Genomic DNA, 10,445 nt, shown 5'->3' on the forward strand with positions numbered 1-10,445 from the left:
CCCCCCCCCCCCCCCCCCCCCCCCCCCCCCCCCCCCCCCATTTTCAATGCCCTAGACAATACCTGTAATGGCAGGGTAACCAAGTGCAATATGAGACTTCATCTAACCAGAGCAGATGCTTGGGCCCCAAGGCCCTCTAACCTAAGAATGTAGACAGAGGGCCCCCCATAAGGCAACTTTGAGCTAGAGTACCAGCATCTTTTCCAGTAAGTCTCTAAGCTGCATCTCAGTGGAAGATGGGGATCTCAGTTAACACAATTCTGCAAGATCAACTTTTATCTTGAAATTTTAATGAAAAATTAAACATCCTGATAACAGTGAGTACTAATGGCTTTTATTTCCATTCCAACTGCTTTCTGAGATGGATAATTCCCTTTTAGATTTTCATGAGTTTGACCCAGAAATTGGATATTCAAGGCATTAAACATACAGGAGCCTGGGCCGCCAAGAAAACAGTAGAGTCTATTTAAGGACTGGGCTGCCACAGGCAGCTAAGTGTCTTGGGGAAGTGAGTGGAATTTGAATACAGCAGCTCTGCCACTCTGCTGCAGACTGGAAAATCAGATACTAAAACAGATGCCCTAGGGGCTCCTGCTTGGGTTTGGACATAGGTGCTACTTTCAGTGATGAGCAGCTTTTTGGGCAATGATTCCCAAGCCTTGAACTATTGCTTTTTTATTCAGCCCAGTCAAAATATTCAAATTCAACTCAGCAGAAATTGACAGTCTACAAACATCATCATGTAATGAAAGAAAAGAATGTTTTAACAGCCCAACAAGCAAGACCGACAGCTTCTCAGAACAATGGGAAATTTCTCAAATTGAATATCCATGGCCATCTTAAAGAGCTGCTACTTTGTCCTCAGTTCTTAGGTCATCATAGACTAGAAAAACCGCATAGACCAGCACCTATTTGCAGTCTGGAGTCGGGGTATCGTAAGCAGCCACTGGAGTTGTGTGAAGAATTAGGCTTGGGACTCAGCTTAAACAGAGAAGATATTCCAAGGCAAGAATAGGGAGGAGTGAGGGGGTGAAAACAGGGGGACAGCAGTTTCCCTGAGAATAAGCTGCTCTGCTCTAGGGCTGCACTCTGCACACTGTAAGGCCACAGTACGTTGCTTGTTTAATTACCCATCTCTTCCATTGGGCTTTGAGTTCCTTGAGAGCAGTGTCTGCACCTTGTTGCCCCGAGTCACAGAGCTAATTAGATGTGGTTGTATGGCAAGGGGGCACTGGAAGGAACAATGGCAAAGCACAAGGGACACACAGTGCTGCTCCAAGGACCCATATGATCTGAGGATTTGGAGGGCACATTTTCTATTATCTAATCATGCATGTAGTTTCTGCCTGGTGGAGTGAAAGGGGCTCCACCTCCATCCTACCTGGGAGACTCATCCTGAGTATCAGCCCACGAGATAATTAAAATGTGCCCGAGAGGAGCTTGGCGGGGGTCAGGATTGCTGCTGCTCAGGCCAGGTGCCAGGGCCCACTGAGAGATGGCTCAGGTCAGATCCCTTGGTCCCTGAAGCTGTTTGGGCAGGAGCAGGGCTACAAGTGGGAGCAGCCAGCCTCCTGCCCACTTACTGCTCGATCCTCCTGTTGTTGCCCTACTGCCAAGACTGAGAAGGGTTCTCAGTTCCAAGGTTTACACTTTTCCCAGGCCCTTATTCCTCATAGTCACATTCTGGAACTGACTCAAAGGAAAACATCATTGACACTGTTACCAGGAGCTCCCAGGGTTAAGCTCCACAACAAGCTCCCCTTCCCTGCAGAGAAAGTCCAGCCCACAGGAAAATGGATGTTGCTTTCTTTCAAGACTCATTTGGGGTGGGTTTTTTTTTTTTTTTTTTTGGTCAACCTGATTTCTGGCAGGACACTGAAGCCCGATAGACAGAGCCAACCTCAGCTGAACTTCCTGCCAGCCCCACCGGCCACTGGATGGAAGCCAGATGCAAAGCTCACCCAGCAAATGCACTGAGAGAACGGGAGGGGAGGGTGGGGAGACAACACAGGAGCCCAGGAGTGATGACTGAGCGTCTTCATTAGCTGACTCAGTGTGACAACCAGGAGCCCCGTTAAACATCTGAAATATTGCTCAGCGGCTGAAGAACTAGGTTCCACGTTGATGGGATTAGCAAGGGTGTGGGTTCTGATAATTGAATGCTGAAGGTGAGTTTCCCATCGCAAACATCCTGCCATTTTCCTCTTTTGACCTGTTGGGGAGAATTGACCTCAGGGTACCACTCGCTATTTAAAGTCTTATTGGAAATGGTCTTGTCTCCTGTGTTATTTACGGCATGGCATCTCTTTTCCTTTCTCAACATCCAGTCTTCGTGACTGTCCCACCAAACAGGGTCTGAAATTCTGAATCCAGGTGAAGACAGTTACGTGCCTTAAGCTATCAGTCCTGCTGCCTGCTACCTACTGCCATGCCTGCTCGCTTCAGCCATCACTGGCTAAAACACTGATGGCCCTGGGAGGTCCTACGAAGCCTTTTGGGGCCAGCAAGCAACAGGTGGGAGTTGGCTAGCAGATATGAAAGCAAAAGAATGAAGCCCCAGCTAAGGAAGAGGGGGTGGAGGGAGAACTGATTTGTTTCTGAAGGGCATGGGCACAAGGTCCCCAGTGGGAAGGTGGAGAAGAACTGAAGATGTTGACCCTGTTCTTTCAGGAACCTGAGACTGACCGTTTCCTTTCATCACTCTCTGCAGGCTCAGGCTTCCCGTCACCTCCCGGAACTTCTAGCTTTGTCTGGAAAAAATGCTAACCAGCTCCTTACAAGAGCTGTCACTGAAGCCCCGGCCAGAGGGCTCACAAAAGCCACTGTGTGCAGTGGGAAAGGAACATGGTGCTCCTGGGAGGCTGAGTGGGTGGGGAAGCGGGGCAGTCTTGAGCGCACGGCTGGGCAACCAGAGAAGATGATGTGCCCGCCCCGAAATACTCGCCCCGCCCCCGCCGCTCTCCTCTCAGCCTGTCCCTGCTTGGAATTTCACCTCCAGAGATGACCGCCCCAGGTGGGTTAATCATCCAGGATGGAGGTGTAGGAACCTGGGGGAGAAAGACACAGAGAACCTGTTTTCTGCACCCCCGGTCACCCCTGCCATCCCTGGGAAGGGGTTAGGGATTTTCAGCTGATAGAAACAATCCCAGGGGAGAGAGGATACTGGACTCCAGGGACCGGCCAGCTCCTCCTCTGTCCTCCTGGAGTTTGGGCCCCACCTCTCTCCAGCAGTGGAGGCAGCCAGGTGGAAGAGCACTGGACAGGGAGTCAGGAGGCCCCTGCTTCATCTGCCTCAATCCTGCTGCAGGTCAAGCATTCGTCAAACACCAGTCAGCAGCAACTCAGTCTTAGGAATCACTCAGCTCATCAAAGAGGACTTTCTCAACCAGCTCTCCACCCCCATCGGAATCAAGTCCTTTGTTCTTTTTTCTCATCACAGACAGGGACGACCTATTTATTTGTGTGATTGTATTGTTACTTTGTTTACCACCTCTCATCCCCCACCCTGTTGAACTGTAACCTCCCTGAGGGCAGGGAGCTTTCTCTGCCTCATTCTCCACTAGATCCCAGCGCCCCTCACACAGTAGGCACACACTGCTATTTATCGAAAGCAGATTCTTTATTACCAAGGTAAAGCTGAAAAAACTGAAGTTGAACGGTTTTATGAAGACCTACAAGACCTTTTAGAACTAACACCCAAAGATGATGTCCTTTTCATTATAGGGGACTGGAATGCAAAAGTAGGAAGTCAAGAAACACCTGGAGTAACAGGCAAATTTGGCCTTGGAATACGGAATGAAGCAGGGCAAAGACTAATAGAGTTTTGCCAAGAAAATGCACTGGTCATAGCAAACACCCTCTTCCAACAACACAAGAGAAGACTCTACATTTGGACATCACCAGATGGTCAACACCGAAATCAGATTGGTTATATTCTTTGCAGCCAAAGATGGAGAAGCTCTATACAGTCAGCAAGAACAAGACCAGGAGCTGACTGTGGCTCAGATCATGAACTCCTTATTACCAAATTCAGACTCAAATTGAAGAAAGTAGGGAAAACCGCTAGACCATTCAGGTATGACCTAAATCAAATCCTTTATGATTATACAGTGGAAGTGAGAAATAGATTTAAGGGCCTAGATCTGATTGATAGAGTGCCTGATGAACTATGGAATGAGGTTCATGACATTGTACAGGAGACAGGGATCAAGACCATCCCCATGGAAAAGAAATGCAAAAAAGCAAAATGGCTGTCTGGGGAGGCCTTACCAATAGCTGTGAAAAGAAGAGAGGCGAAAAGCAAAGGAGAAAAGGAAAGATATAAGCATCTGAATGCAGAGTTCCAAAGAATAGCAAGGAGAGATAAGAAAGCCTTCTTCAGCGATCAGTGCAAAGAAATAGAGGAAAACAACAGAATGGGAAAGACTAGAGATCTCTTTAAGAAAATTAGAGATACCAAGGCAACATTTCATGCAAAGATGGGCTCAATAAAGGACAGAAATTGTATGGACCTAGCAGAAGCAGAAGATATTAAGAAGAGGTGGCAAGAATACACGGAAGAACTGTACAAAAAAGATCTTCATGACCCAGATAATCATGATGATGTGATCACTCATCTAGAGCCAGACATCATGGAATGTGAAGTCAAGTGGGCCTTAGAAAGCATCACTATGAACAAAGCTAATGGAGGTGATGGCATCCCAGTTGAGCTGTTTCAAATCCTGAAAGATGATGCTGTGAAAGTGCTGCACTCAATATGCCAGCAAATTTGGAAAACTCAGCAGTGGCCCCAGGACTGGAAAAGGTCAGTTTTCATTCCAATCCCAAAGAAAGGCAATGCCAAAGAATGCTCAAACTACTGCACAATTGCACTCATCTCACATGCTAGTAAAGTAATGCTCAAAATTCTCCAAGCCAGGCTTCAGCAATATGTGAACCATGAACTCCCTGATGTTCAAGCTGGTTTTAGAAAAGGTAGAGGAACCAGAGATCAAATTACCAACATCTGCTGTATCATGGAAAAAGCAAGAGAGTTCCAGAAAAACATCTATTTCTGCTTTATTGACTATGCCAAAGCCTTTGACTGTGTGGATCACAATACACTGTGGAAAATTCTGAGAGAGATGGGAATACCAGAGCACCTGACCTGCCTCTTGAGAAATCTGTATGCAGGTCAGGAAGCAACAGTTAGAACTGGACATGGAACAACAGACTGGTTCCAAATAGGGAAAGGAGTACGTCAAGGCTGTATATTGTCACCCTACTTATTTAACTGATATGCAGAGTACATCATGAGAAACGCTGGACTGGAAGAAGCACAAGCTGGAATCAAGATTGCCGGGAGAAATATCAATAACCTCAGATATGCAGATGACACCACCTTTATGGCAGAAATTGAAGAGGAGCTAAAGATCCTTTTGATGAAAGTTAAAGAGGAGAGCGAAAAAGTTGGCTTAAAGCTCAATATTCAGAAAACGAAGATTATGGCATCCGGTCCCAGCACTTCATGGGAAATAGATGGGGAAACAGTGGAAACAATGTCAGACTTTATTTTTGGGGGGTCTCCAAAATCACTGCAGATGGTGACTGCAGCCATGAAATTAAAAGATGCTTACTCCTTGGAAGAAAAGTTATGACCAACCTACATAGTATATTCAAAAGCAGAGACATTACTTTTCCGACTAAGGTCTGTCTAGTCAAGGCTATGGGTTTTCCTGTGGTCATGTGAGAATTGGACTGTGAAGAAGGCTGAGTGCAGAAGAATTGATGCTTTTGAACTGTGGTGTTGGAGAAGACTCTTGAGAGTCCCTTGGACTGCAAGGAGATCCAACCAGTCCATCCTAAAGGAGATCAGCCCTGGGATTTCTTTGGAAGGAATGATGCTAAAGCTGAAACTCCAGTACTTTGGCCACCTCATGTGAAGAGTTGACTCATTGGAAAAGACTCTGATTCTGGGAGGGATTGGGGGCAGGAGAAGAAGGGGATGACAGAGGATGAGATGGCTGGATGGCATGACCGACTCGATGAACATGAGTCTGAGAGAGCTCCGGGAGATGGTGATGAACAGGGAGGCCTGGCGTGCTGCTATTCATGGGGTCGCAAAGAGTCGGACACGACTGAGCGACTGAACTGAACTGAACTGAACCCCATGAAAGAAGTCTTAGAACCCTCTTACAGATGAGTAAACAGGGGCTTAGGCAATTTAAATAGTAAGTGGAAAAGGCAAACGTCAGCCGTGGATCTGAATGGCCCCTCCCCCACGCTCTACTACCTTTGTAACAAAAATTACCAGATGACCAGATAAGGGAGATACCCTTAAGCTGTGGGCATTGGCTTAGATTTTCAGGCTGTGGTGCTGTAGGACCAGACACCCAAGACGGCTGGAAAAGAGGAGGCGGGAGGAGGGAGACGGGTCTCTTGAGAACAGAGAGCAGCTCAAAGCCAGTGGCCCCAGGTAGGTGCCTGGTCTTGCCACGTCAAGTGCTAGATCGGGATCAGGAACCATAACTCTGTGCACTGGGGCTCACCCTCTACCTCTTCACATTTCCCTGAAAATTATGAAGCAGAAGCAGGATTCACTTTGATGAACTTCTCAGACCAATGACTCTGAAGAGTCTCAAGAAATCCAGCAGGCTCAGTAGAGAAAACTCCCCGAGAACCACCCAGTGTCAGCAGGAAGAACAAACTCCCATCCTGTGGGGCAGCCTCATGGGACCAAGCCCTGATACCCTCCCACAGCAACTAACAGAGCAGGGACAACCTGGATACCAAGGCTTGAGAATTAAGACAACACAGATGGAAACGTTTGGAGATTAAGATAGCCACCGAGACAGGAGAAGGGCAATGCACTCGGCAGGGCTATTTCTTCATCTAAAGTGCATAGGGAAAAATCAGTTTTAAGAGTAACCATTTACCATTTGTCATTTAGCTGCTAAGACATATCCGACTCTTTTGTGACCCCATGGACTGTAGCCAGCCAGGCTTCTCTGTTCACGGGATTTCCCAGGCAAGAAGAATACTGGAATAGGTTGCCATTTCCTTCCCCAGGAGGTCTTCCTGATCCCATATCGGGATCGAACCTACATCTCCTGCATTGCAGGCAGATTCATTACCACTGAGCCACCTACCATAAAAGGCTTCTTTTCCACTTAATGCGAAAATAAAATTGTTTTGTTTTGTTTTGTTTTGCATCATATCCTCCCTCCTCAGCCACCTCCAGGTAAACGTAACAATTTGACAAGATAGAATCCATCCTTTCATCTCTCTTTCATCTTCACTCCAAGAGTGGTTGGTTAAGTCCCTGCTCACACCACAAGGAGCCTTGCTTTCATCTGTAGCAAGGAAGTTCTTTGACATCAAGCTCTGTCTGCCTATCAAGGTGTGTTTCGAGCTGGGACTATGATGAGGACAAGAATGGACAAAGCACATCAAACACAGATCCCAGACAAAGTGGGAAACAAATTCTCTTAAACAAGGAACTCAGCCCACTCTTCCTTATCTGATGGCAACATCACAAGGATTGGTACCATGGAGAAACACTTCTGAAGATCAGATGTGACAATGTTTCAAGCTGAAGCAAATGGATTTCTCAGCAAGTGTGCAAAACCCTCTCAGTAGTGAGCCAGGGAGGAGGATGACAAAGAGGCTAAGGGAGAAGCTAGACCTGGAAGGATTTCATGGGGACAGAAGCACGCAGACCTGATGGCGAATTACCTACCATCACACTCACACCTCTCCAGGAGCAAACGTCTCATGCCTTGGCTCTGCCTTTCCATAGAATTCCAAGACTCTGACATCTCTTTCCTTCTACTTCCTTCCTCCACATCCTCTGCCTTTCCCAGGCAGTTCTCCACCCCAGCCCTGCCCCAGCCCTCCTACCCCAGCCCCATTTCCTAAGAAATCAGAATCCCCTCCCCACCCCCTTTTTTTTTGTTTTGTTTTGTTTAAATACCTGTATCCTTGACTCTGTGCTGATTGAGGAATTATTTCCAAACAGCTGATAAGCAAAGCCGATGGAGACTCTGAAGAAGACTGCCCCAGTCTGAGTGGGGGATGAAAGAAAATCTCCTCTGGGTGCTTGTTTGTATGGCCAGAAATGGAAGGACTTTGGGTGCTCGGTAGTAACCTTGGGGAAAAAAAAAAAAATCCCCAGGCAGCAACAAACTCTCCCAACACAGTTTTGAAACACCACTGGAGGAGGAAGCCCTCTTTGATCAAATAATAACCAGCCAGAGATAAGGCCTGCTAGGCCGAGCCCAGCTGGCCAATCACATACTTCCTTCCCACTGCAAGGACAAACAGACCCAGGTTTCTCACTCACCCAGGAGTGAGTTTCAGGGCTTGTTATAATTTAATGATGCTGCCACTGGCGTCTTCTTGACTTTGCCTGGCAGGGCTTCCTGACTAGGAAGTGAAGCTCGCAACTCAGGAACCTCACTCTCAGTGGAGGCACCCAGCCAAGGGGCTGCAGCTGAGGACCCTGCGTGATCACATGACACCCAGCTTCCCACGCTGGTGCTCCCACCTCGCCCAAGAGAGTCCTTGCTGCAGTTGGGGAGCAGCTGGGGTCTGCAGGGGGTGAGCATATTTGACTCGTTAACTGTGACCTGAAGAGGTGGTGGAGACCCCTGTGACTCACCCTCATGTGTTGGAGATGCTTCACGGGCATTTCTTAGGGGTCCTTTGTAAGCAGTGACCTTGAGCTCTTCTCTATCCTCCAGCCTTCCCAGTCACCCTTCCCTTCCAATGCTATCAGTGCTCCCTTAGGCCACAGAGGTATATATAGAGAAAGGGTGGGTTCTGGAAACTTAACAGGCCTTGGGGTGACTAATGGCCCTTCAGCTCTTTTCCAGGTCATTGTGAGGTTCTTACTGGCCCTGAGGAGGTGTATACACACCTTTCAGTAGTACTGTTATATTAGAGGTTAATATCTAAAGGAACCCAAGGAGCACCCTCTTTGGCTTTTTTCTGTTTTTATTTTTTGATGTGGACCAGTTTTTTAAAGTTTTTATTGAATTTGTTACAGTATTGTGTCTGTTGTATGTTTTGGTTTTTTGACCTCAAGGGATGTTGGATCTCAGCTCCTCCACCAGAGACTGAACCTCCTGCGTTGGAAGGCAAAGTCCTAACCACTGGACCATCAGGGAAGTCCCAAGAACCCTTTTGTTAGTAAGTAACACTTAGCATCAATTTTAGGGCATTTCATCACCCCCAATAGGAACCCCTTTCCACTAGCAGTCATTCCCCCTCCCCCAACCTCCCCATCAGCCATTCACTCAACAATATTTATTCAGCATCTATCACTGGAGGAGTGCCAGGGGTGAGTTCTCCACCCTCATGAAACAATGTTCTAGCACAGGAGGCAGGAGTTTAATAGAGTCCTCAGTGCATGGAGCCAACAGCAGAGCAATAAAGGGGGCTTGTCACAGAGGATCTGCTCCCCTCCCAGGGCAACAAGGGAGAAACCAGCAATGGTGCAAGGGAAATGGACTCAAGTCAGAGGGTTCAGTGCAGCCAAATCCTCCCCAAGGGAACTTCCTGCAGATATCAGACTGGGGGGAAAAGAGGAAAAGCAAAATTGTATCTTCTCTCCTTTAAAAAAAAAAGTCTCTTTTATATATATTGGGCTTCCCTGGTGGCTCAGACAGGAAAGAATTCACCTGCAATGCAAGAGACCTGGGTTCAGTCCCTGGGTTGGGAAGATCCCATGGAGGAGGACATAGCAACCCACTCCAGTGTTTTTGCCTCGAGACTCCCCATGGACAGAGGAGCCTGGCAGGCTACTGACCACTGGGTCACAAAGAGTCAGACACAACTGAAGTGACTAAGCACAGCACACCTGTACATTCTTATGAAGAATAATTCCATACAATGCAATTCTCCCATTTGAAGTATATCATTCAACGATTTCTAGTATATTCACACAGCTGTACAGAATCAGTTTTAGAACATTTCATCACACCCCCTCCCGACCAAAGAAATTTTTTCTCATTAGCAGTCATTCCCCATTCCTGCCCTCCATTCCCACCTCTGCCAGCTCTTGGCAACCACCAATCCACTTTGTCTCCCGCGGATTTGCCTATTCTGGACGTTTCACATAAACGGGATCATACACCATGTGGCTTTTGTGACTGGCTTCTTTCTCTTGCCATGATGTTTTCAAGGTTCACTTCATTGCTTTTTATTACTAAATAATATTCCATTGTAAGAATATAAGACAATTTGTCTGTCTATTCATCCATTGATGGACATTTGGATTGTTTCCACTGTTTTTTGCTGTTACAAATAATGCTGCTATGGACATTCATGCTCACATCTCCACTCCCTTTTTTTCCTCAAATTCACAATCTTATAGCAGGGGAATAAGAAGGAAACAAAGCAAGTGAGCGAACTAGCTTTTGAAAAACATCTCTCTAACTGGAAGGTGGAATAGCACAACAGTGGCT

General features: G+C 47.1%; 1 protein-coding gene across 1 annotated transcript in view; it reads right to left on the minus strand.

Moving 5' to 3' along the window:
* Positions 1–8,183, minus strand: part of GPAM (glycerol-3-phosphate acyltransferase, mitochondrial) — a 72,984-nt gene extending 64,801 nt beyond the window's left edge. Inside the window, exon 1 of the mRNA XM_040255102.1 lies at positions 7,952–8,183. The gene's annotated coding sequence lies outside the window, so the exon portion shown is untranslated. The remainder of the gene's footprint in view (positions 1–7,951) is intronic.
* Between the last annotated feature and the right edge of the window lie 2,262 nt (positions 8,184–10,445).

This window comes from Oryx dammah, unplaced genomic scaffold (genome assembly GCF_014754425.2).
Source record: "Oryx dammah isolate SB20612 unplaced genomic scaffold, SCBI_Odam_1.1 HiC_scaffold_14, whole genome shotgun sequence".
Classification (NCBI taxonomy): domain Eukaryota; kingdom Metazoa; phylum Chordata; class Mammalia; order Artiodactyla; family Bovidae; genus Oryx; species Oryx dammah.